This window comes from Microtus pennsylvanicus, chromosome 15 (assembly GCF_037038515.1).
Source record: "Microtus pennsylvanicus isolate mMicPen1 chromosome 15, mMicPen1.hap1, whole genome shotgun sequence".
In the NCBI taxonomy this organism is placed as follows: Eukaryota; Metazoa; Chordata; class Mammalia; order Rodentia; family Cricetidae; genus Microtus; species Microtus pennsylvanicus.
Window position 1 is genome coordinate 51,137,134 of NC_134593.1, and position 25,753 is coordinate 51,162,886.

General features: G+C 33.8%; 1 pseudogene; it reads right to left on the reverse strand.

Moving 5' to 3' along the window:
* Nucleotides 1–516: 516 nt before the first annotated feature.
* LOC142835634 (peptidyl-prolyl cis-trans isomerase A pseudogene) overlaps nucleotides 517–25,753 on the reverse strand; it is a 160,192-nt pseudogene continuing 134,955 nt past the window's right edge.

Consider the following 25,753-nt stretch of genomic DNA (forward strand, 5'->3'; position numbering starts at 1 on the left):
AGTTTATTAAACTTGGATCTTTAACACATGCCACCCATCTTTTAATAACTCCTTATTTTATTTTATTAAAAAGAATTCACACAATATGTTCTAATTATATTACCTCTTCCCCAAATCCTCACAGGTTGCCCATCTACTCAAAGTTCAATGTTCAACCTATTTGTTTTTCTCTATTTTTAAAAAACAAACAGGCAAACTAACCAAAAAGCAAAAATAAAAAAAAAAACACACACACATACACACAAAAAACAAAAGTACAAAACAAAAAATTGGAAGCCATAATATAAAAGCAAAAGACCTCTGAGCAGTGGTGGCACATGCCTTTAATCCCAGCCCTCAGGAGGCAGAGGCAGGAGATTCTCTGTGAGTTCGAAGACAGACTGGTCTAAAGTTCCAGTAAAGGTAGAGATATTGCACAGAAAATCTCTGTCTCAAATATCCATAAAAGAAAAAAAATCAGCACAAGTCCCACTGAGTTTGATTTCACAGCATGTTTAATAATTCTTTTATTTTTTTCTTACTTAGTTTTTATTCATAATCATAAACTTAACTCTGCAATCCAGCTAGACTTGAAGGGGAATGAGGAAAATATGGAACCCAAAGAACTTCAGTGAGAGCAAAGATTACAGGGTACTGCAAGCAGATGGTGCTGGGGTGCTCTCCTGAGCTACAGAAGGAATGGTCTGGTGGGTAAGAAGCCCGCAAGACAAAAGAATTAGAGTTGTCCACAGTCGGAAATGGTGATCTTCTTGCTGGTCTTGCCATTCCTGGACCCAAAACGCTCCATGGCTTCCACAATGTTCATGCCTTCTTTCACCTTCCCAAAGACCACATGTTTGCCATCCAGTCACTCAGTCTTGGTGGTGCAGATAAAAAACTGGGAACCGTTTGTGTTTGGTCCAGCATTTGCCATGGACAAGATGCCAGGACCTGTATGCTTCAGGATGAAGTTCTCATCCTCAAATTTTTCTCCGCCAGTGCCATTATGGCGTGTGAAGTCACCACCCTGGCACATGAATCCTGGGATAATCCTGTGAAAGGAAGAACCCTTATACCCAAACCCTTTCTCTCCAGTGCTCAGAGCACGAAAGTTTTCTGCTGTCTTTGGAACTTAGTCTGCTAACAGCTCGAAGGAGACGCGGCCCAAGGGTTCGCCATCGGCCATGATGTCAAAGAACATGGTGGGGTTGACCATGGCTGCAGCAAGCGGTGAGAGGGGACAGCGGCGTCTGCAAAGCGGCCATGTTTAATAATTCTTAAAGGACTTCACTATTTTGAGAATGTGATTTTATTTTAGGTAACATTTTAGGTGTTGCTCACTAACTCTCTTCTTGAATTGTGTGATAACAATCAGGTTATTTACTTTTTGTTTTCTTAGCTACAATTAATATTTTACTTTCCTGGAAAACCATGGGTTTTTTTTTTTTTTTAGATTTTTTAAACCCCTAATTCTGGAGGTCATTTGTCTTAGCTTGGAATTTGTTGCTCTCGAGACTTGTGGTTATTTCTCTGCTATTTTGACACCATTGATTAATTTAGGACTTATTTTGTGGTCATTGCTCTTGAAGGGATAGCTATGTAGGTATGTTTAACAAGTGTACAGAATTTTCTCTATTAAAATATTATTTGGTTTTTATACTGCTTTGTTTTCCATAATTTAATTGGAATGTAACTTGAAAATTTTTTATTCTCAGTTAGAAAACTTACAATACAAATGTACAAGAACTATATTACCAATGCTTAGGGGACAAAACTTTAGGAAATTTATGAAAATTACCTTACTTTGGTCCAAAATTAAGCAAGATGAAAAAAAATCACATTTTGTTTTGTCTATCATTCCAAACCATTTTATCTCTGGTTCTCTGGTTCCTGAAAATGTATATAGCCTTAATGAAGGTCAGTCCTTTATGCTATGCTTGATGTCCTCTAATAATCTAGTAACTTTTACAAATTGAACCTCAATGTTGTTTTTAGAGAATAACATGGCTCTTATTATTGATACTTCTTGAAAAGTATACCTAGGAAGAAGATTCCTCTTGATAATGAATTGTTCAGTTCTTTAGTAGCTAGATAGTTTTATCAAATAAAGTAATATGGAGAAGAAACAAACCACAGATTCAGAAAGGAATTCTTAACTTTATATTTCTTTCCCAGCCTTAAATTGCTTAATGATTTTATATCACATAAGAAATTAAAGACAAGCAAAGGACTCTATTTCTATTTGGCTGGCTCTAATTTGTACAATTGTAGAAAATGTGCAAACCCTTTCAGACTATAAGGAAAACGATTTGTGTCCAAAAAATATACCTTGAATGATGAGTTCATGTGTTGTTCTAAAACACTCATAAATTATTTCTAAAGATTATTTTACTAAACTTGGAAAATATGGTCAAACAGATAACTTTCATTCTAAGAGTTAGTGTATCTTGAACTTTCAGTGTTGTCTGCATCACTTACAGTAGAATTTTGTGCAGGTAATTATGCAACATTTGGTTATACTTGGGGAAAAAGCCCCATAAAATAGCCAGACCTACGAGTGACATACTGATGAGCTTTCACGGTGTTGGTTTCCCTCACTGATGTTATTCTAATAATTTTATCCTTGTGTTTAAGATGGTTAACCTGACACTTATTATGATAACAGCACACATGAATAAAAGAATAAATTATGAAGTCCACGATTCCTATTGATGTAAGCATTTGTTCCCTATCAGGAGTGTGCCTGGAAGCAGCATTCAGACAATGCTCTTTACCTTCCACATTGAATACTGCACACTGCCTGGCTTTAGATATAATTATTTCACATAATTGTTTCTGTCAAGAATAAATGAAGCCTTAAAAGAACAATGTGATCATTACAAGTGGAGCATCTTAAGATACATATTACATTGGGCCATTTATTGGTTGTGTTTTCCAAGCTGATATTAATGACTGCCAATTTTCAGACTGCATTTTAAGACACGAAAATCAGAAGTTTGAGACTCAGAAAGGCTCATGGGTCATTTTAAATGTATTTTTGCCGCTCAGAAAAATTCAATAAAAGCAATATTATTTTCTAGTTATTCTGTTCAGTTCTGTGAAAAAATACATGAAATTCATCAACCGCTGCCCAACCTATTTATCTTTAATTCCAGCAATGAGTAAGAAATCAGTTAATTTTAGTCTTTTGGGATTCACCTTATTATTATACTTTCCCTTAGAATATTTGGCTCATGGATCACAGTTACTTCTCCCATTCCCAGATGTAAATAGATTAGATGGGACAAGTGATAAGGTAGCATTTACATGTTGTATTGACATAAGATAGCTATAACTATATAGCCCAGAAATATGCAGTGCTTTTCTTGCATTTATCAGGAAACTTGTTGTGCTCCCTAGTAACCAATTTAAAGCAAAGTTTCTGGGTTATATATTTTGTATAGGTATTTGCCCTTTGATGCCTTCAATAATTTCATCCAATACTTTTTATAAAGAATAAAACTGAATTCTCAATGTAGCATTCTCTACACATTAATTTTCCTCTAGATTTGTTCCAAAACTCATGTAGCTGAAACGATGTGATGACAGTTTTTGCCTGGGTTATATAGGTACCAAAGAGAGGAAGATATACAGGCTTGGTTACTGCTGATACAGCACAAAATTTCTGGTTTTGCGTTTTTTATGCTTTCTATCTGCAATTAGGTAAAAATCAGTTGACAAAGGCAGAAACAGCATTTGTGGAAAATTCAGAAAAGTATATATGTGATTATGAGGATAGCATGTGTATATATTTGTGTGTATACATTAGTATTTTTATAGCTCATATGAACTTGAATTAAACTTTTATTAATTTATTTACAATATTTAGCAAAAAGCTGAAAACTGTTAATATAGAATGTGTGTGTTTCTGTGTGCATGTGTGTGTGTGTGTGACTGTGTGAAAATTCTGTAAATTTAACTAAGTGACCAATAAGAAAGAACAAAAAAAGTACTCTATCAGTTCATATAGGGACCCCAAACATTGTTGGAAAATGAGTTGTACAAATTATCTGAAAAGATATTCTATATGTTAGTGTGGGCCAGAGTCAGTGAAGAACTCTATTCCAGACTGAGATGTTTTTAAAATGCTATATTTTAGGGGAAATTATTTATTAAGGATCCTTCTTATATGAGTGAATTAACTGCTTTGTAGAAGAGTATTTACATAAAGAGAGTATATCTTTTGTGGTCACCTTTTCAAGGCCAGGACACCATGTGTTTCCCTGCCTTGTCCTAGTGTTTTCTCTTGCATGTGAGGGCACTAGATTGTCCCCTGGGGAAAACAATAACAAAGTGTCTGTAGAGAAGCAAAGCCATTCATGTTCTTACTGAATCTTGACTCTTTTGAGAACTTCATCTTTGACATTCAGAACTGTAAAATATGTTTTCTATATGATGTCTCGTATGCTTTTGTCATGGTAAAAAGTGGACTAAGGCAAGAAGGATCAGGTAGGAAAAGCAAAAGGCAACACTTTAAGTAGCAGCAAGAAGCTCTATCATGATAGGAATGAAGAGAAAACACAAAGAATCAGATAAGGAAAACAAATTTAGTATGATGGTGAATGAGGGTAAAGTAATATTACAGGTAGAGTAGATGCCCAGACATGAAGTTTAAGAGATACTTGGAGATGTATTTCCAATTGCCAACAAAAATAAGAGATTGAAGTATTTGGTATTTATAAAATGTATTTGTAGAGAGTTTTCAGAAGATTGAATTTCAACTAAGATAAACCCACAGGCAAAGAATGGGCGTCAAAAGAAAAGAAAGCACCTAAGAGTTGTTGCAGTAGTGTGCACCATGGTGAGTAAAATTCAGAAATGGGAAACATAGACAGTAAACTTAGCCAGCAAGAAGTAATGCATAGGTAAAGTGATGCACTGAGAGGTGGAAGGGGAAGATACTTAAACATGACTCCTAGTATTCTCTTTCTGTGGGTAAGTATATAACGATTCAATTAATAATAAAGGTATTAGCCAATATTGATTGAAAAAGATAGTATTTGGACTCATGAAGGCAAAACCCTTGAACTCTCTTTATATGAACAGGTTAAATAGCTTAATGAACATATCTCTGGATAGTGAAGGATGTTGGAGTGAGAATATGCAGTTGAGGGTAGAGGGTGAACAGTTATTCTATATATGATTATGCCCTCAGAGATTTGGAAAGAGAGGGAATTTCAAATAAAATTTTAAGGCACCCAGGAAGGCCTAATATATTATGTTTTTTTTATTTTGTGTCTTTTTGAGATTTCTGTGTGTGGATGTATGTCTGGCATCTAGATAGGTTTCTTGTGCTTTTGTTTTGGCTCTTTTTTCTCTTTGTTTGCTTCCTTTGCTCTATCCAGATCTGTTTAGTTTTATCTTTATTTATTTGTAATTATGGCTTTTCCTTTTTTAGGTGTCATAACCTTAATGAGAAAGAGCAAGCCAAGATGTAGATTTGGTGAGGGGGAGGATCTAGAAGAGTTTGGGAATGGGAAAGAGAAATTGTTTATATTTTCAATTATAAGACCACAGCAGCACATTTTTAAAAAGATAGTTAAAAGCATTTTCCCATAGGAACACAGATCAAATTCCTGACAATCTTTAAGAATTAAGATATACACTTAGACTCCTTTAAGGTCTGACATTTTCTCCTATACATAATCTTATATATATATAAGATTCAATTGATGGTATTTTCATGGTTTTTTATTCCAATTTTAGAAAAGAATCACAGATTGAAATTTGAAGATATAATTTGAAGTCATGAGAGTAAAAACATGTAATGATGACCTGGAATCGAATCAGCCTGTGTGAGGTGTCCTAGGCTCAAAAGACATATAGAGTTTACATTTGCTTAAATGTAGATGTCAGAGGTAAGTGTTCAACAAGCAGACTCTGATCCATATAACCACAGAATCTAGGCTTGGAGTAAGGGACTTGTGGGAAAGGGTGGCTCTTTCTAGTAGGGGAAGTAAAGTTATTTATGTGTGGGCAAGGGGGAGTGACTGGAATTGAAGGGACAAGGTGCGGGGAGAGAAGGGTGAGGAAGGGAAATCCAGGAGGGATAACTACAACTAAGGGAAATATGAGGTGTTTTATGGAAACCTAACACAATAGGAGATTCTAAATGTGTGTGTGTATATGTGTGTGTATATATATATATATATATATATATATATATATATACATATATATGTATGTATATGTATAAAGGATATCTAAATGGGAGAGCTAAAAACAGGAGGTGATGAAGCCAAAATTAGGTATCTCTTATCGCCAAATGAATCAGCCTCCAGTTCTAGGAAAAGGTTACAGCTAATTGAAGTGTTGGCCAAACAGGCCTCACAGAAACTCAGAAAGAACCCACAATAAGGCTATTGGTTATCTCCTTTTCTTCTATTTGTTTGTTTCATCCCACTCTTCTGTGATTTGCAGCTTGGTTATCATTGACTTAACAGCTCTTCTCTACACATATATACATACCATTTCTCCTTCTCGGCTGGGAATATTTTACTCAGGATGACATTTTCAAGTTCAAGTTCTATCCATTTATCATCCAATTTCATGCCCCCTTTAAAACACTGAGTAATACTTTATTTATCCATTCCTCTGTTGAAGGACATCAAGGTTCTTTCCAATTTCTGGCTATTATGAATAGAGCAACAGTGAACATTTTTTGAGCAACTTTTTCTGTGGTAGAATGAAGAATTGCTTGGGAATATGTTCAAAATTAATAAATTTAAAGAATGCAATGTGCAAAAAAATATTTATTATAAATTTTGATACCGCTTATGTGTATATATATATAAATGATATATATATATATATATATATAACTTTTACTTGCAAATATATATATATATATATATATAGAGAGAGAGAGAGAGAGAGAGAACACCAAAATATTTTTTGTTCAAAATTTAGCTTAATTATTTAAATTATGAAAGTCTAAATGTTGTAAATATACTTGGATTTTTCATTAATATAACTATTTGGAAAAATATTCTTCAAAGCAAAACTCAATGACTGAACATGGTGTTTTGTTTTACCTTTGGGATAAATCTAGATGGCTATGTGTAATGGCGTAAACGAATGCAGACAGATTGTAAAAATATATATACAGCTTTAATGGAGAAATAGACTTACAGAACCACCTTTCCTGTGGAGACCAGGAAAGCAGAAGCAGCGGCTGGGAGCATGCTTGCCAAATTTATAGGCAAACACTAGCCCGAGGCAAACACGCCCCCTTAGGGGCAGGACTTATTCCTACAGCTATGATCAGAATTTATTCACAGTCACACTTAGGATTAGTGTAAATCTCATATTCACAACTATTGATTAACATGGAAATGTTTGTTTCCAAATTTCAGTGCATATATCATACAGTGTTTAAGATAAGAGCTATTGAAATTTTTTCACTTCTGGATTTTCTAAGTCATTGATTAATATGTTGGGATTTTCCATTGTATAAATACAATTAGATACACTTAGAGGTACATCTAAAAGTCTATGAGCCTGACTTTTAACAAGCGATATTCATAACATGAAATTTGTGGAATTAACAAAAATACCTACTAGATAATAGATGAACATGTCTTTTTAAAGAGTTGGCATGGTAAATGTATGTCAATAAGATAACATTAATGCTGATTTTGGAGCATTTCAAGAAGAAAGAGTTGCTTGGTCTTAGAATATGATTATTTTTTAATGTCACACAACAAATCCTTCATAATTGAACATTTTTAATCATTTCAAGGTGATTTACTTTTACAGTAAGAAATACTGTGTTGGCATTTTCATCACCTTCCCTGAGCATAATCACATATTAGTTGCAATTTTCTTTTCAACATAAGACTTGATAATGATAAAGAACAAATTTTCTTCTTTAATAAAAAAGTATAAAATTCCACAGATATAGAGCTTGACTAATACTGAGATTGGAAAGTCATTACCACTAAAAATGTCAGTTCTGATGAAGCATTAAAAGAATTCCAAGTATCAAATTCTGAATGTCTTTACTAAGCTGTTTCATGGTATCATGTACCATTGGAAATGTGATGAGTCCTCATGTAAAAATGCTGATATGAATTAGATTTAGAATGTATGCCATCCCCAATTAGCCTTCCCTTCATCAAAATGATCTCACAAACACAGAGAATGAATCTTTATTTCCTCCTTTGCACATGGGAGGTCATTTGTCAGATTTAATATACTTCTACCTATGTCTTCCTACATGATTTGAGTTCAAGATGGATGACCATGGACTCACAGGAAAAGTTTTAGTTTAAAACTTAAATTTAATTTTAGTATAATAACAAAATCATTCATATAGAGGCTTAGAGTGATATTTATGAAAGCAACTGATTTATTTCAGTTTGAGGAGGGAAAATGACACAATTTATAGTATCTTTCTCATCAGTCTTCTACCTTCTAGTTCACATATAAATTATCTTGTATGTTCCTGTATTAAGAGTAGGTATTGAGATTTTTATTCCTGAACCATTCCTGTCTTCTTACAATTCAGACCTACATTAATAAAAATGTATTTGATACCGCACAATTCGCTTATTTTATCATTGTTCGAATGATTCTTAAAAAACTATAATTATGCATGGAACAGTTAGAATATTCTGGTGCCCTTGTACTCTATTTATGTATAAACAATGAAGACCATTCAAACTGTAATCTGAATATGCTGGTGATGTAAAATATCTGTACTTAGAATTCCCAATACATGGTTATGGCTTTCTTTTAAAGATAATTTTGTCTATCTATAAAGAAGACTATTTGTAAAATAATGTTCATAAATCTCAGAGAAGTTATAGTTCATAAGGACATTTGTGTTATTGTAATTATAAAGAGGAATTGATTGTTGCTGCAGAATGTTAAAATCGTGGAAAATCTTTCACTATTGAAGTGAAAAGAATCTTTTTTGAAAGGTTTTTTTTTTTCTAAGACTTGAATTATTCAGCACAATAATGTCCTCAAGGTGAGAACACAAAGCAGGTATTAGCAAAGCCTTCTTTTTTGTTTGGCAATAAAAATGATGGCTTTAAAATTTTGTTTTGTATAACATCTGTTAGTAGCCACTCATGCAAGTAGTTAGAAAACAGTACCGTGAACTGTAACTCTGTAAAGTATTCACTGATGAAACATCAATAAAACCTATAACAATTTGTCATGTTACTGCACAACACTTCTGAAGAGTCTATGAAGATTCAAAGAGAATAAAAACAGATAGTGTTTAGGAGCAACAAGAAGGCCAATGAAATAGTATGCCTATAATGTTTCATAATTCTTTTAAGAAAATGCTTTAGGAAAGCAATGGTAGGAACAATTATCTCTAAATACACAGTTTGTATGGACTTCGATTCAAATGATGATGGCAAGTGTGTCTTTAAGAATTTACATGTTGGCCTCGAACTCGTGATCCTCCTGCCTCTGCCTCCTTCAGCAAATCCTACCGGCGTGCGCCACCACAACCGGCAATAGTTATCCTCTTGGATAAGAACTTTCATCTGGCGATGGATGGAGATAGAGACAGAGACCCACACTGGAACACTGGATAGAGCTCCCAAGGTCCCAAGGAGGAGCAGAAGGAGGGAGAACATGAGCAAAGAAGTCGGGACCACGAGGGGTGCACCCACCCACTGAGACAGTGGAGCTGATCTACTGGGAGCTCACCAAGCTGGACTGTTACCAAAAAAAGCATGGGATAAAACTGGACTCTCTGAACATGACGAACAATGAGGGCTGATGAGACGCCAAGGACAATGGCACGCGGTTTTGATCCAACGCAATGTACTGGCTTGGTGGGAGCCTAGCCAGTTTGGATGCTCACCTTCCTAGATATGGACGGAGGGGGGAGGACCTAGGACTTACCACAGGGCAGGGAACCCTGACTGCTCTTTGGACTGGAGAGGGAGGGGGAGAAAAGTGGGGGGAAAGGGAGAGGGGTGGGAGGAGGGGGAGAAGAATGGGAGGAGGGGGAGGGAAATGGGAGGCTGGGAGGAGGTGGAAATTTGTTTTTTTTTCTTTCTTTTCTTTATTCTCCTTTTATCAATAAAAAAAATTTAAAAAAAAAGAATTTACATGTTATAGAAACAAGTATTCTAAAGCCTCACTTAGCAGGAAAACAAATCGTTAAATAACTATAAACCCCAACTGCATTTGCGGCTATCAGTTGAAATTAGTGAAAGTTTGAACACTACAGTAGTTTTTGTCATTTCAGCCTTACCTAACTGTTGGTAAAATATTTATAGTTATGTGACTGAAAGGTACTGGATGATCTCCATGTTAATTATTTACATATGTATGTTTATTTCATAACAAATATTTTTGCCACACACATATTTTAAATGGCACTAAAGGTAATAGGCAGAATCCTTCCTTTTTCTCTTTAAATAGGTGTTAGTTTTTATTAAATTTTCTTTGACTTAAAAATAATAATACAATTACGTAATATGCACCTTCCCCATTCTTTCTCCAAAGTATTCCATGTATATCTTCATGCTATTTCAGATTTATAACCTCTTTTTTTTACTGTGTTTACATGTATATATGTATGTATGTACACTAAAACCTAAAGATAAATTATTTAGTCTGTATTTTGTTAAACATATATATGTTTTTAGGTCTGACCATTTAGTGTTGGATAACCAATTATTGTATTCTTCCCTGTGGAAGCCTATTTCTCCTACTTTTAGCATTTCTTAATTGTCTGTTTGTCTTTGTAAAGGACTAAGTCCTGGTGGTTTTTCACCCAAGTACTTTTTTGTGAGACAATGATCTTGTACCCTGTAAAGATTTGTCTCTTCTACTTGTTTAATAAAATGCTGATTGGCCAGTATCCAGGCAGGAAGTACAGGTGGGGTGACCAGGCAGGAAGTAGAGGTGGGGCAATGAGAACAGGAGAATTCTGGGAAGAAGAGAGGCTGAATATGCAGTCGTCACCCAGACACAGAGGAAGGAAGATGAGAATGCCTCCCTGATAAGAGGTACCAAGCCACATGGCTAAAAAAGACAAGAATTATGGGTTAAGATGTAAGATATAAGAGTTATTAAGAAGCCTGAGCTAACAGGTTTAGAATTAATTGCCTCTGTGTGGTTCTTTGGAATTAAATAGCTGTGGGATCTGGTGGAACAGAAACGTGTGTCAACATTCTTTGGCACGTGTATTAGTGAACTCGGGAAGTCATATTGGTGAGATTTTATGGGTATGGTTTTACAGCATATTCTATTACCCTCTGTCTCTTGTGTTCTTTAATTTTCTTTATCCACATTATTTTCTGAGTCTTAGGTTTGAATTTGTTTTGCAGATTAACCATTGGGACTGGATCCAGAACTCTGCCTGTTGATTGTCGAGGTTTTGTGCAATTGTCTTCATCTGTATTAGACAGGACATACTGATCACACTGTGATACACAGGTCATATGACCTATGGTAAGGCATCAATAGAGAACTAAAGGGAAAGTACAAAAGAAAAAGCTTATCAGACAAAAATCATGTATGATTTTATTTGAAAAAACACTTACTCTAGTATGTAATTTTAAATAAAATCTTTAAAAAATTGATAATAATTTATTTGAAAATGTATCATGGAACATTTAAAACAGTAAAATTTCCATATTAATAAAGTAGACTAGTATGTCTTGTGAAAATAAAGTATGTTCTTATACAGTCTATTAAAAACTCCAAGTTCTAAAGTTTGAAATGAATTTATATATTATTGTTCTTTCCATGGAAACTTGAGATAAGATGCTCAATCTCTTAGTATCATACAATTCATCAAGAGAAAGCAATATTGCCTTTGACTGTTTTGAATTGTTAATATGCCATTAAGCTACTTTCAGAATACTTTTAAAGTTAAAATAATTCACAATTATAAATTTATGGTTTTTTAAATTATAACCTTCTATTAACTAAAACAGTGTGAAATCTTGCCAAATACTACATAACTGTGTGTTTTCTGAAATTACTAACTTAGCTTGGCATTTTGTGTTACAGATTTTTTTCTTGGGCATGCAGCATAAACATGACTATTCACCCCAGATATAGATTCTAAAACATACAAAATATCCTTTGTACCATTGTCTCACTTGGTGAGCCAATGAGTTTTATGTGTATCATGGATACAGGAATACGGGTGAGAAGGTACTTACAGAAGCAAAGCTAACACAGGGGCAGTTTTATCTGTAGAGCCCAAACCAGCAGGAGTGACAACTCACAAAACCTGGAAACCTGAGCTATGCTTCACTTACTGCCTGTGACTCAAAGGTTGTGAGTCTCCTCTCCAGGTTGTTCAGATGCTCTGAGATTCTTTTAGACAGTGTGGCTGTTTTATGCTTTTTGTTTGTTTCTTTGTTTCTTCTATAAAGTTTGGCTGTTATCTGCTTCTTCCAGGCCGTTTGAGTGATCTGATCATGATTCTGCAATTTTTGTTTTTCTTATACTCTTGGGAAATGGAGACCCTAGTAAATTTGGTTGGCCAGTCTCAAGGACACCTCCTTGAAAATATCTTGTTTTAAAATACCATGGTTGTCTTATTTTGTTTCACATGCTATGTCTTAACATGTTTCTCTTGGAGGAAACTGCTGTGCAACAAAGAGTGATCAGAGTGGCAAGTAGCTACAAAATAACCAATCATTAAGTTTCTATAGTGTGGGTTCTTAGTGTAAAACAAAACTGTAAAACAATATAGCAGAACAAAGTCAGAGTAAACACAGCATGAGTATGTCAAGGTCACCCTATCCTGACATGCAAATGTTTTCCAAATGCAAGTCATGAAAGCACAAAGACCACAGAGGACGGTATCTGAGGAACATGAACTTGTAATGAAATTTTTCAGAGGAAAAGTCAGCAAAAGCAAGTCTAAAGGAAGAGCATATAGTGAGCAAATGATGAGATGCTTGTAATGGTAGCAATGAGAGCTGTTTGAAGTTTATTGAGTATTCAAGCATCCAACTAACATTATTTAATTAGCAAACTCTGTTGAACCCTGGCATTAACTTTACATGTAATATTCTTAAATTTGTCATGTATTGAAATAAAGAAGGCAAAATAAATATTTAATTTATATACTATTATTTTTCCCAAATGAGTTCTCCGGAAAGAAAGATACTGCTCAGTTAAGATGTATTGCTTATGTAAGAGTCAATAAAGACGTAAGATTCAGTGGCAGAATTAGTATTCAAATAGCTATATTGTCTCTAAGGCACTTGTACCTCATGAAGGAAGAGGAAATTTTATTGATCTGGGAAATGGCATCAGATTATGCTTATTGTGTATAATAAAGACTATTGATCTTCTCAATAGAAAAAATGGCACTCTAAAAAGCCCATTTCTGAGCATCTGAAAATAAATGGTACTTTCTGAAGTTTTCAACGTAATTTTTTAGATTTATTTATTTAATTTTATGTGTATGAGTGTTTTGCCTGTGTGTGTGTGTGTGTGTGTGTGTGTGTGTGTGTGTGTGTACAATATGTATGTCTGGTGCCGATAGAGGTCAGAGGGTAACAAAGTCCCTGGATATTGAGTTATACCTGGTTATGAGATGACATAATGGTGCTAGGAACAGAGTTTCTACATGATCAGCAGTGTTTTTTCCCAGTCTTTCCAGACCTGCAAAAGCATTTTTTATAGAGCTAAAAGTGTAATTTTTTGAGGAATATTGTCTACCAATAGAGTATGAAATTATAGCTATACTAAAGGTTTAATTAATAATCTGAATTAAAATATCAGTCTATTTAACTAATTTAACACAGAAAGTTACTTATGATATATAATTTTATACTGGGGAATTATTTCTTCAGTTTGCTTATTAGGAGGGAGTCAGGAAGATGTTCCTTCACACAAAAAGTGGGAATGTTTACATTTAAAGATAATAGTCAAAAAGAAATTTGGAATGTGTTATTTAACTTTCAATTACTTCATTGAATGACAGGTTTATAATCCTGTGGATTTAGAAGCTTCCTAAAATCAAACAATAATTTGTTGATTTCTGATTCATAGAAAGTTGAAGAAAGTGATTGAACTTGCTACTACATGTACAAAACAGCAAATTAATGATTTTTACAAATTACTAAATTCACTTTTCTCAATGACCTATTAGAAAATAAATTTATTTCTTTGATATTTTGAATTTTATTTTAAACAAATTTATTATGGTGTAAATTTGTATAATGAATCTTGATTTCTAATTCACTTAATTCTTTAGATATCTAGATAATCCTTAGACAGATCTCAAAATCTGTTAGGAACACAGCTGGATACTATTTTCCAAAATTAATGGAGGTTAAGTCTTACCATGTGGCTAGGACCTACTTCAATTGGTAATGAAACATGAGAAACAAGATGTGCTGATTCTGGGCCTGGACCACCAATGTCTTCCCTGTGTAGTTTCTCATGCTCTTTGCTGACAGCAGAGATTAAAAAAATAATATAAAAGAAAGAAATAACTCAGAAGTTAGCTTATGCTTTTCTGAACCCTCAATTGACAACATGCAATAGAATAAGTAAGTCCTTTAGCTTTTTTTCTCTCCAATCTATTATACATGAAAGAAATAAAGCCCCCATATTTCATCTGTATATACGTCTTGTTATAGCAGAGCATAGCAAGCTGAGACCATGGTTAAGAGCTTTGCTTTCTTAAGAGACTGAATAACTTCTTTTGTTTGCACAATGGTTAGTCAGTGAGCATAACAACCTTTGACAGACAAGATCTGTTTCACCAAATGTGCACTTATCTGTTAGCTGGGTAACAGAGCTACACTAATTTACAGCTCTACTTGTGGTACTGTACAGATAAGAGTGATTTTTGCCTTAGAGAACAAGAAAGGAAGTTATGTGCAGACCTCCACAGATTCCTGTACTTTCTTCTAAACTCTGTTTTGTGACAGCAAACTCACTCTTAGAAGAAAATTGTGAGCTGGAAGTCATAATTAGAAATGGCAGTGCATCTCCTGCCATGTGTTTCTGCATAATTTTGTGACGGAGAACTTTTATTTTGACCTCTACATCTGCCCAGAGTGTTCCATGCATAGGAGGAATGTCTAATGTTTTTAAGTATTAAACATTTATGGACTAGAATTTTAAGCACTTAACATTAGTCTAATACTTCTGTGTCTTTGTTTTCCCATTTACCAATAAAAAGTATTTAAAAAATAAAAGAAAAATATAGAAGCAACACTAATAGAACTATAAATATAAACCATATCCTTTATACAATAGTATACTTAGGCTAGAGATTAAAAATATAGTGAAAATAGCCGACAAAAGTGCCAACACAGTAAAAAAAATAACAAACTCTTACATTTATATGATCCTGCAGTTCAAAATTTTGTAAAAATATTGAAGCATGAGAGGAACATGATTCATAAACAGATTTACATTATGGCTTCTCTATGTTTATCTTTATGAAAAATAAATTTTCTTGCCAATTTTAAATGTACTTTACATGTATTTTATTCTTCTTGATGGAGACTGTAATACATTGAAATATTTTCTGGAAATTTAACATATGGATCAATTTTATCACTTTTCTCGAAAATTATAAATATTATTACTTTGCATTTCCTCCTCTTTGCCCTGTTGACATGAATGTGGTTCATTCTTGTGCAATTTGTAATCTATTTTCTCCTGCAGTTGTATAATACTTTATAATTTTTATAATACTATGTTCTGGCACACATTAAATGTTTTTTATGTATTTATTTATTAATATTAGGGGAATGTCTTGGAACAATTGCTTTATTTGCCTCACCTTTCATTCTTATTCCATTCAGATCTTCCTCACATGCAATGAGAGATTTTATAAAGTGTTTAATATGTAATTAAGGTGTCTCTAGGCACTTTAATTCCTTATGGGCTGTTGTAAGTACCATATTGTACTAAAATAAAATTTAAATAAAGATAATTATATTATATATAGATTAATATGTTCTAAAGTGTAATTCCTATAATAATCAGAATAGTTCCTATGCTCATCACTTATCTAATTTTTATTTCCATAACTGTGTATACTTCAAACTGCCTAGTTTTAAACTTGAGCTTACCAGTCTCGTGTGAAACAGTCCAGTGAAATACCAATTGGTTCAACTGAAGGTTTAAAATGAAATTACACTTTTATTTACTGATAGTCAAGGCCAGTTATAATTGCATAAAACTGTGTACCCTATTTTGTGTTAATCATAACAAATAAAATTTAAGTTATTTATTTTAGTTAATTTGGATACAAGTGAACAATATAACTTTATCTTAGATATAATAAACTCATTGCTCAAAGATTTAGAACACTTTAAAAAGATAAAAGAATATCAAAACATTAAGTATAAAATTAATCCCAAATTAAGCAGAAGTAATATGTATTCTGAAAATTAAAAAAATTATATCCCTTAGAAGAACAATATTATAATAATGACTATTTATATTTTATAACATGTGGCATATTTCCGATATAATTTGTTTATAATCTATCTAAATATATTTAATATCTAAATGATTACAGTACATTATGTCAAAAATTTAAGTTACTAGTATCTCTATATTAATGCTCCCAGTCATGTCAACAAAAGCTATGAGTATGTATTACATATTAGTATCAAAGAAGTTATATGTATGCATATATTTGTTTTATGTATATCAGTATTTTACAAAAGCAACTTTGAACATATGCTTTGCAGAGAATGACTTCTGAATTAAAGAGGTAACTCTTAATGAATCTTCACAAATCTAAAACTGGTGTAGGAAGTAGACAGAGAAGGAGGCGGCAGACAAAACTGGGTTGTGAAGAGATATTCATCACTTAGGCATCCGTGTTAGCAGAAGAAAGCAGTTGATCCCTCCCTAGGATCTCAGAGAAAGAACATATTGTGCAATTATGTCTGTAGTGGATATATTGTTGGCATTCAACCAATTAATAATAACAAGAATGAAAACAACTTTGTCTGCGATAAGAATAAGACTTCCAATATTAGTCACAGTCTGCTTAGCTTCAGGTTGGCTTAGATAAATGTAGTAAAGACAAGGAAAACATCCCACTCCACACTTTTTGGCTAATTTAATATCTTTGCTAAGTGCTTAGGTAGTACAGTGACAGACACAAAGAAAAATGCAGAGACTGATTGCTCTGACAGATAAATAGAGTCCATTTTAGCACAAAGCAAAACCTTTCTAATGAGATGTGAATACCTGGTTGCTTGCCATCCATCACATATGTAAGTTTAAGTAGTATTTTAGTAATGAGTTAGAAATGGATAATATTTCTTAATACTCAAGCGGCATTCTGTACAACTTGCTGTAAATGGCTCAGCCTATATGTCTATACTGACAATCATAGCATTCTGGAATAGTTCAACACTTCTTAGAGTTCTTCCCACATGCATCTTGCCAAAAACTTTGAACTAGGCAATTTAAAAATGCTAGAGTCATCCAAACTTCAGAAATGTTTTGTAAAGTTTTTCTCTGGCATACTACTGAAGTCCTATAACGGTTCTTAGCAAATGTCAATCTTGTAAGCATTTAACTTATGTGTTGAGGAGGCATGTACTATAGACACAAATGTTGCAATGCTTCTGATTTCATGAATTGATTCTACTACAACTAAGTTCCTATGGGATGTATACACTTATAATAAACCTCTGACTAGTAAATTACATGGAAAATACATCATCACATAATAGTTAACTAATATACGCTTCCACGTAATTATACAATGTAGTATTTAGTGGTACAAGAGAAATGAAAGAAACGTGAGAAACAAAATATTGGACGAAGAGACACTAAGAATTCTCTGAGGTACTAGACAAATTCCTTGTTTGCTAGATAATCATGAAAAAGTTTTTTTAGAGATAACGAAAGAATGTTACTGCAGCATACACAGAGCAAGTCAGTATGAAAGTTGGGTCATAATTATGTCTTTATTCTTTAGTGGGGAGTGAAAGAGTAAATTGGAGTAAAAACTGATAATTACTATGTGCTTTGCAGAAGTGCTAAGCATAATTGTTTTTCTTTTAATTTTTCAGACTAGATCTCATATCTCAAACTCATTTACAACCTTGCTGCTCCTAAGGATGACATTGAATCTGAATCTCTTCTGTCTATTTTCCTAATCATAGGATCACAAGTCAACATGCCTGGTTTAAGAAGTGCACTGGAACTGAAGTCAGAACTTCATAGTAGGCTGTCTACTATCTGAGCTACATCTCCAACTCCAGAAGTTCTCTTGTCATCAACTGTAGCCTTCCAAGTTTAAGGGCAAAGGAAAAATAATCTTATACATACTGTATGTGGATTTCTTGAATAAACTCACACAAATTTCCAAAACAAACTAATGTAAATGACAGTCCTGGTGTTTAAATATTAAATAAACCACATGTACTAGAGAAAGGACTAAGCCATTTTTGTTAAAATAATGTACCAGTGATACCTTACAATAATTTTATAACAACACCCAGAGATCTGCCTGCCTCGGCTTTCCTGCCTGCCGCTGCTTCCTTAGTGTTGGGATTAAAGTTGTGCACCAACAACGGCCTGATTTAGAGGAGATGTTTTTGTAAGCATTGGAACAGTTAGATGGAAAAGGCACAGAGTACTCGGAGTTTAATGGGCAGGAAGATAAGAATGTTGAGAGAAGTGAAATGACGGAGGCAAGATTTGTGAAATTTCAGACTCAGCAGGGTTGTTTTCTGTGGTATATTTAAATAAAACATTTGTGATAGTGGCGGTCTCTGTGCTTTCCTGGAACAACGGGTTATAGTTGGAGCTGAGAAATAAGGCGTGGTTAATAAAAACAAGCATCATTGAGGGAAAATGTGCTAGTAAGTCTTTCTAAGGGTCAGAACATAGATGTTATGGTCTAGAGGATTCAAGGCTGCAGGCTCATCAAACTATGAGTAGAACTTAAAAAAAAATCACTTATAAGAATCTTGCACATTTTGCTGGTTTTGCAAGTATGAAATGGTTAAGGAGAAAAGCTGGGAATTGGCACTCTGCAGCAGGTTGGAGCTTTCCTGAAGAAAGACCAGGAGAGGCCAGAGTTTCAGATGCAGTGGAAACCACAGGATAGAGGGCAACACAGAGAGATGCTGAGGGATGCTTGGCACGGTGTGATGGGGTCAGAGCCTCGGAGGTGAGCAGGTAGCTGAGCATCCCCTGAGCAGGTAGGAGCTAGCTGGAATATATGAGAATGTAACTGAGCAAGCCAGAGGTAGCAATTCAGACACCAACTTTCCTCCATTGGTTTCAGTTCCCATTACTCCCTGCTTTGCTGCACTGGCTTCCTTGGCAGATGGACAAGAGCTTGTGATGTGAAACAAACCTTTCCTTCCCAAAATAATTTTGGTTTATATTCTATTTCATCTGAAAGAAAACTGATTTAATCTCTAAACAATGACCCAAACCAACCTGCTACTTTTAGAATGTTGATTTGTATACAATTTTTTACATTGTAATCATTTTATCATTGTTATATTTTACAAAGATTAGTAAAACACATACATCCAGAGTTTTTCTTGCATTTTATTTTTAAAAAGCATTTCATTTTATTGTTTTGTTTTACTTTAGAAAGTAATTGTTTCTCTTGATTCTTTATAATATCTACGTATGTATTTCTTTTTTATTTTAGCTTTTTAATTCATTTTACATACCAGCCACAGATCCTCTTTCTCCTGTCCTCCTGTTACTTCCCACTTCTTCCCCCGAAACGACCCCCATCAACTCCTCCGAAAAGATAAGGCCTCCCATAGGGAATCTACAAAGTTTTGCATATTAAGTTGGGGGTAGGACCAAGCATCTCTCAACTGTACCAAGTCTGAGTATGGCATCCCACCATAGGGAATGAACTTCCAAAAGCCAGATCATGCACCAGGAATAGATCCTGGCCCAGAGCCAGAGAACTAGGGATGTATTTCATTTTTTTAGTATTTACCAAGGAAGTCTGAGGCTCTCTTCTAGCTTGTATAAAATAGAAAATAATATATCAATATGAGTTTGATTTGAACTCTGTAAAAGGGAACAAAATGATTTCCATAAAAAATTTCCTGATAAAAATGGATGGGATGGGGTGAAGATGGGGTGGGAGGAAGGGAAGAGGGGGAGAGAACAGGGAGAAGGGAAGGATTGGGGAGAGCTTGGGGGAGTGGGATGGTTGAGATGGAGGAAGGACAGATATGGGAGCAGGGAAGAAGATGTCTTAATTAAGGAAGCCATTTAAGGGTTGGAAAGAGACCCTAGAGGGGATCCCAGGTGTCTATGGGGATGTCCCCAGCTAGATCCTTGGGCAATGAGGAGAGGGTGCCTGAACTGGCCTTGTTCCATAGTTACACTGATGAATATCTCGAATATCCATAGAACCTTCGTCTAATGACAGATGGAGATAGAGACAGAGACCCACATCAGAGCACTGGACTGAGCTCCCAAGGACAAGCTGAAGAGCAGAAGGAGGGAGAAGATGAGCAAGGAAGTCAGGACCGCGAGGGGTTGGTCCACCCACTGAGACAATGTGCCTGGTCTAATGGGATCACCAAATGCAGCTGGACTGGGACTGAATGAGCATGCGCTCAAACCGAACTCTCTGAATGTGGCTGACAGTGGGGGCTGACTGAGAAGCCAATGTTAATGGCACTGGGATTTGTTTCTACTGCATGTACTGGCTTTTGGGGATCCTGGTCTGTTTGGATGCACACCTTCCTAGGTCTGGATGGAGTGAGGAGGGCTGTGGACTTCCCACAGGGCAGGATACCCTGCCCTCTCTTAGGACTGGAGCGGGAGGGAAATAGGAGGAGAGGAGGAAGTAGAAATTTTGAACGGTATTAGTTATAATACAATAAATTTTTTTTAAAAAATGGATAAAAAACTATTGAAATGACAATAAAAACAATCTTTTGTGTAAAAATATTACTGGATTTGAATTACTTCATATCTTTTAATCTTTGTTATAGGTAAACCTGACTTTGACAATAAAAATGAATAAAATGCATTTGGACAATTACAAAAACTAAGAAACATTAATAAAAGATATTTGACAGAGACATATAAGGAAACATTGCTTGAAAAAGTGAACATTTATAGATCAGTTGCCCCTGTTGTGATATATCATAGATTATTAAGAAAATTGAACAGCCACAGACCACATCACTTGAAATTAGTTAGCAAACAAAGGAAATGGAGACTATGTGTAATTAATAATGACAGAGAACGATGTTGATTCAATGGAAGATGCTTATAGATTATGAATGAGAAACAAACATAAAATGATTAAGAAAATTACTCTGTGTATTTGATGAGTATATAAACCAAGCCAGAGAATAATTACAGAAGGACTACTACCAAAAGAAAACCGGATAATGATTGAGCAACAATGAAGAAAAAAGATAACATCCCATAACACAAAGTGAGCTACAATAAGAATAGCTTTCAGTATATTTGAATAAAGTCTAGTATAGCTATTACTTTTCAGTTACATAGAAATTAATTTAAAAATCTCATACTAGTCCATTTTTCAAGCTGTAAGATCCTGGATAAAATGCTTAAAATTGGAGTCTCAACCACCTTCCCACAAAAAGCATAAGATTTGATAAGAAAGACTATCTAAAGAATAAAACCTTGCCATCTCTGGCTATCATAAAAAATGTTGAATAGGACTCTTCAGAAACTCCCACATATTTAACAACGAATTATCACACAATCTTGGGATTGTCTATCCTGCTTATTATGATTTTTCCGACTACCATAAAATCATTGAACTGAAACATATCAAATTAGATAAAATATTGCATCGAAGTTTAGAATAAGAAGTTGAAGACAGTCTAATAACTATTAATTTCAAAGCTCAGTTATTGTAATGAATTTAAGTAATGTATAACATTGAAAAATTTAAGAGAAAATTATTGAAAACTACATATAAAATAAATAAGAAAATTCAAAATAATTCTCTGGAACATTTTAAAACTTTAGTCTTACATATGTCTATGCCTTAAAGAAAATGTTTACAATGATATTAATAGTTATTTCCGTTATCTTCCTTGATACTAAATATTTTCAGTACAATAAATAGCATGGTATTCTCTTCAACCTTTCTGTGTATTAACATTAGCCTTCCTTATATGATGATTTTTTTTCTCATTGCTCTGACACCAATATTCTTTATCTATTTTAAGCAGAATTCCTAGGGATAATAATTGTTTAGTTTTTCTTTGTTGAAAATTTACACAGAGATTTTAAAACAAGCAATGAAAAATATCTAATTTGTTATGTTCATAACAGCATATTGCATTAATCAAAGCTTCATTTAGATAAATTGAAACCAGTTCAATTTCTACTTGTCAAGCAAGAGAATACAAATGTTGTGCAATTGTATAATTGATTTTGTGATTCAAACAAAGGTTCTTTGGTAGAGATAATTTATAAGCTCTGATGTAAGTGGTAAATGAGGTTCTCCTTGGAAAATCAAGAATATCCTCATTGAAGGGTGGAACTTAATGGATCCAGTACTATGATGAACATAGTTTTTTTTCACAAAATATATTTCCTGAACACTTTCTTATATTTATAATAGTTAATTACACTTACTCTTTCAAATATATCTTAAGGGCTTTTTCACTTTACAAAAAAAAAAAAAAAGGAAGCTGTGAAGTAAAGGGTACATATGTATAAACTAGGAACATTCTTATAGTGAAAAACATTAAATTTTGTCTGATCTTCCAAAAAGTCATTACATTGTCCATTCTAGGTGAAGTTTAGACATTTCATGTGTAGTTGACATAAAATAACTGTAATAAATGTTCCTGACTTTTATTTTAGGGTGACATTCTTTATTATAGCTCAATTAATCAAGAACTTTCACGTAGTATATATAAAATTTATTCTTGTTTATAGTCTTCATTTTTTGTTGCTACATATAGCTTGATGGTGTCAGTAATAATAATATTTAGACAACAATATCCTTCAAGGCATCAGGTGAAGTCCCCGGTGACGTCCCTTTTACTCTGACATTTATACTGACTTCATTTATGACAGACTGAAGGTGATGAACAGGTCCTAGCAAGAGGTCACCTTGTGTCACTGCTGGTATACAATCTGTCAGATCCAGGGACTGTAAGTCTGCTAATGAGGAATTAACTAGGCAGAATGTGGCTATTTGACTGTTTCCATGCATTCCGAACCTGTTAAATAATGCTAATCAGGTGTTTATTAAGTGAAACCATTATGGCAAACTTGCTGCAAATTCCACCATATGTCAGAGAGGTTGTAGCATATTATTCATCCATTTAAAAGCCAGATTAATAAGCCATTCACTGAGCTTCACTTTCCTTAGACTTCAGGTACGCCTTAGAATCAAAGTTATACTATTTCAAGCTTTCCAGTTTTTCTTTAAGTGGACACTAATAATGTGAAAAAAATTATATGAAGCTAGGTGGTGCTTCTAGAAAAATTAACTTTTCAACTTCTCGATTATAAGTCCATTTTTATTTAGAAATCTAAAAGAAAACAAAATTTATATAAGGTGAATTGATTGAATTAGTGGACTTGCTTGGTATAAATATACCATATGACTGGAAGGACCTAAAACCACAGTAATAATTGTTTGAGATACACTTTGGTGGTATTATTCTGGCGACATGTAGCATCTAGTCATGTAAAACTGTTTTTACTTGTAATATTCTTAAGAAAGTCAAGGACCCTGTGAGTGTGGATATATCTCCATATTTCTCCACCACATTTCCTGCATCTCTCGCACGGGGACCATTGTTTAAGAGGGGGCAGTATTGTCAGTGACAGAATACCAGGAAGTATGCTGGAAAATGGTCTCTTTTATAAATGAATGCATTACCAAGATGGGAAAATGACAATAACAATGGTCATGTTAACATGAAAGGCAGGCAGAAACTTTTGTGTGGTCCCAACCATAGACAAAGAACTCCAGGCAATTTCAGACGTGAGAGGAGAATTACCCTCTCCCAGGGACGAACATCTTTGCCAATTATTATGTTTCTTAAAGGAATACGTTCAATGAATTGATGAAATAAATGAATCTGAGAAAAATATGAATTGAGGATTGAGATACAGGTTTAAAACATTACATGACCACCTGAGGTTTAATAATAGTCTGCATTCATTAGTGGATTTCAATGTGCTGAATTGTTTTCATTTGTGTGCTTTCAAACCTTTTGAAAAATCAGTCCAGTTATGTATGAAAATTTCTCTTGCATGGAGGAAATGTTTTAAGGAAATTTGTGCTCTCCAGAGGTTTGCCCTAGATAAACTTTAGTCTAGGCTCCTATTCTAAATCTGATCATTTTGTCTGTGCTCTGATGACTTATTTCTCTAACAAGTTAAGAAATAATGAATTTTGGAATATGTTTCACAGGAGGTTATTGTATTAAATGATTTAACAGAATCTAACTATAAGTTGCAGCATAACCATTTACATACTTGAAAAAATACCACAGGGTGAGGATCTATGAAGATTGTCAATTATAATCAATGGGATAGCAGTAAATAAAAATTCTCAGTCATCTTTTATGGAATCACATTTATGAGTTGTTCCAGTTATGCACAAGGCTCTGTATCTCTAATAAATATTAAAGAAACTAGATTCCACAATGGATCTATTCACTTTTGGAGATCTTTCTATCAATTTTCAAGGCAATGGATATGTTTCTCCTTGAGTTGCTCTACTACCAATAGTCTATATTGGTTCCTGGCAATGATAATTTATGAACATTGTCACACACCTCTTCTATTGGTAGCTTCTTATTATATCCCTTAGTACTAATATTGGTGCTTTTCATTACATTTGGCTTGTATTAACTGGAATTTTGTATTCTATGTGAGCCTAATTTCAAACTGAAGATCTTATTACGATGTCAGCAAGACTTATGTTCATGTTCTGTCTCTTTTAGGTATCACATGTGAATGTTCCCAAGGTCATGTGTGTGTAAGTATGGTAAGTACATAACAATACATGTGCATATATAAGAAATGGAAGTTTTAAAACTGGAATGAGAAAAAAATCTTATTAAACAGTAGCCTTTGAATAATGCCTAGAGTTTTTTTTATGATTTTTAGTTTTCTTGGTAATATCTTCATCAATATGCTACAACTATTAACATTCGTGTGAAATTCTTTCAATTAAGATTTAACATTGAGTTACATTGATATAAATATTGTTTCTTGATCTTAAAATTCCATCAGTTTTACTCTGATTCATTATTTGAAGTATTGTCATGCATTATAACTTGATAAATATAAATACTGGATACTTCAGCATTCATAATGCTGAAACGGATACTAATTATACCAATAAATTTAATTTCCACAAATTAAAATAAAACACATAAGGAAAACATTGGATCTACATCTTGTTAGATGTCCATGCAAAATTAGGATATAAAATATTTGAAAGTCATGTCCCACTAAGAATGTATTTACGCAATGAAGTAGTAAAACAAGGTTTGGAGTCAGAAATAATTTTGTACAAATTAAACTCATTAAATCTGTAAATCATGTGAACTCCTAACTTGCAAAGCTGTTTTAATTGTGCTAGAAAGTAAAACTTCGAGGAAAGATTCATTTTGAAAGGTAATTAAAAGAATACAATGAAATGTAGTAACTCATAGAACATATTGGCTTTCAATTATAATAACTCTCCTTCATGTTTTAATGTTCATGAAAGATAAAGAATCTCTAAAATGTAGCTATAGAGAAATGTGAAGATTTTCTTATGCAGAACAATTATGCTTCAATATTAGAC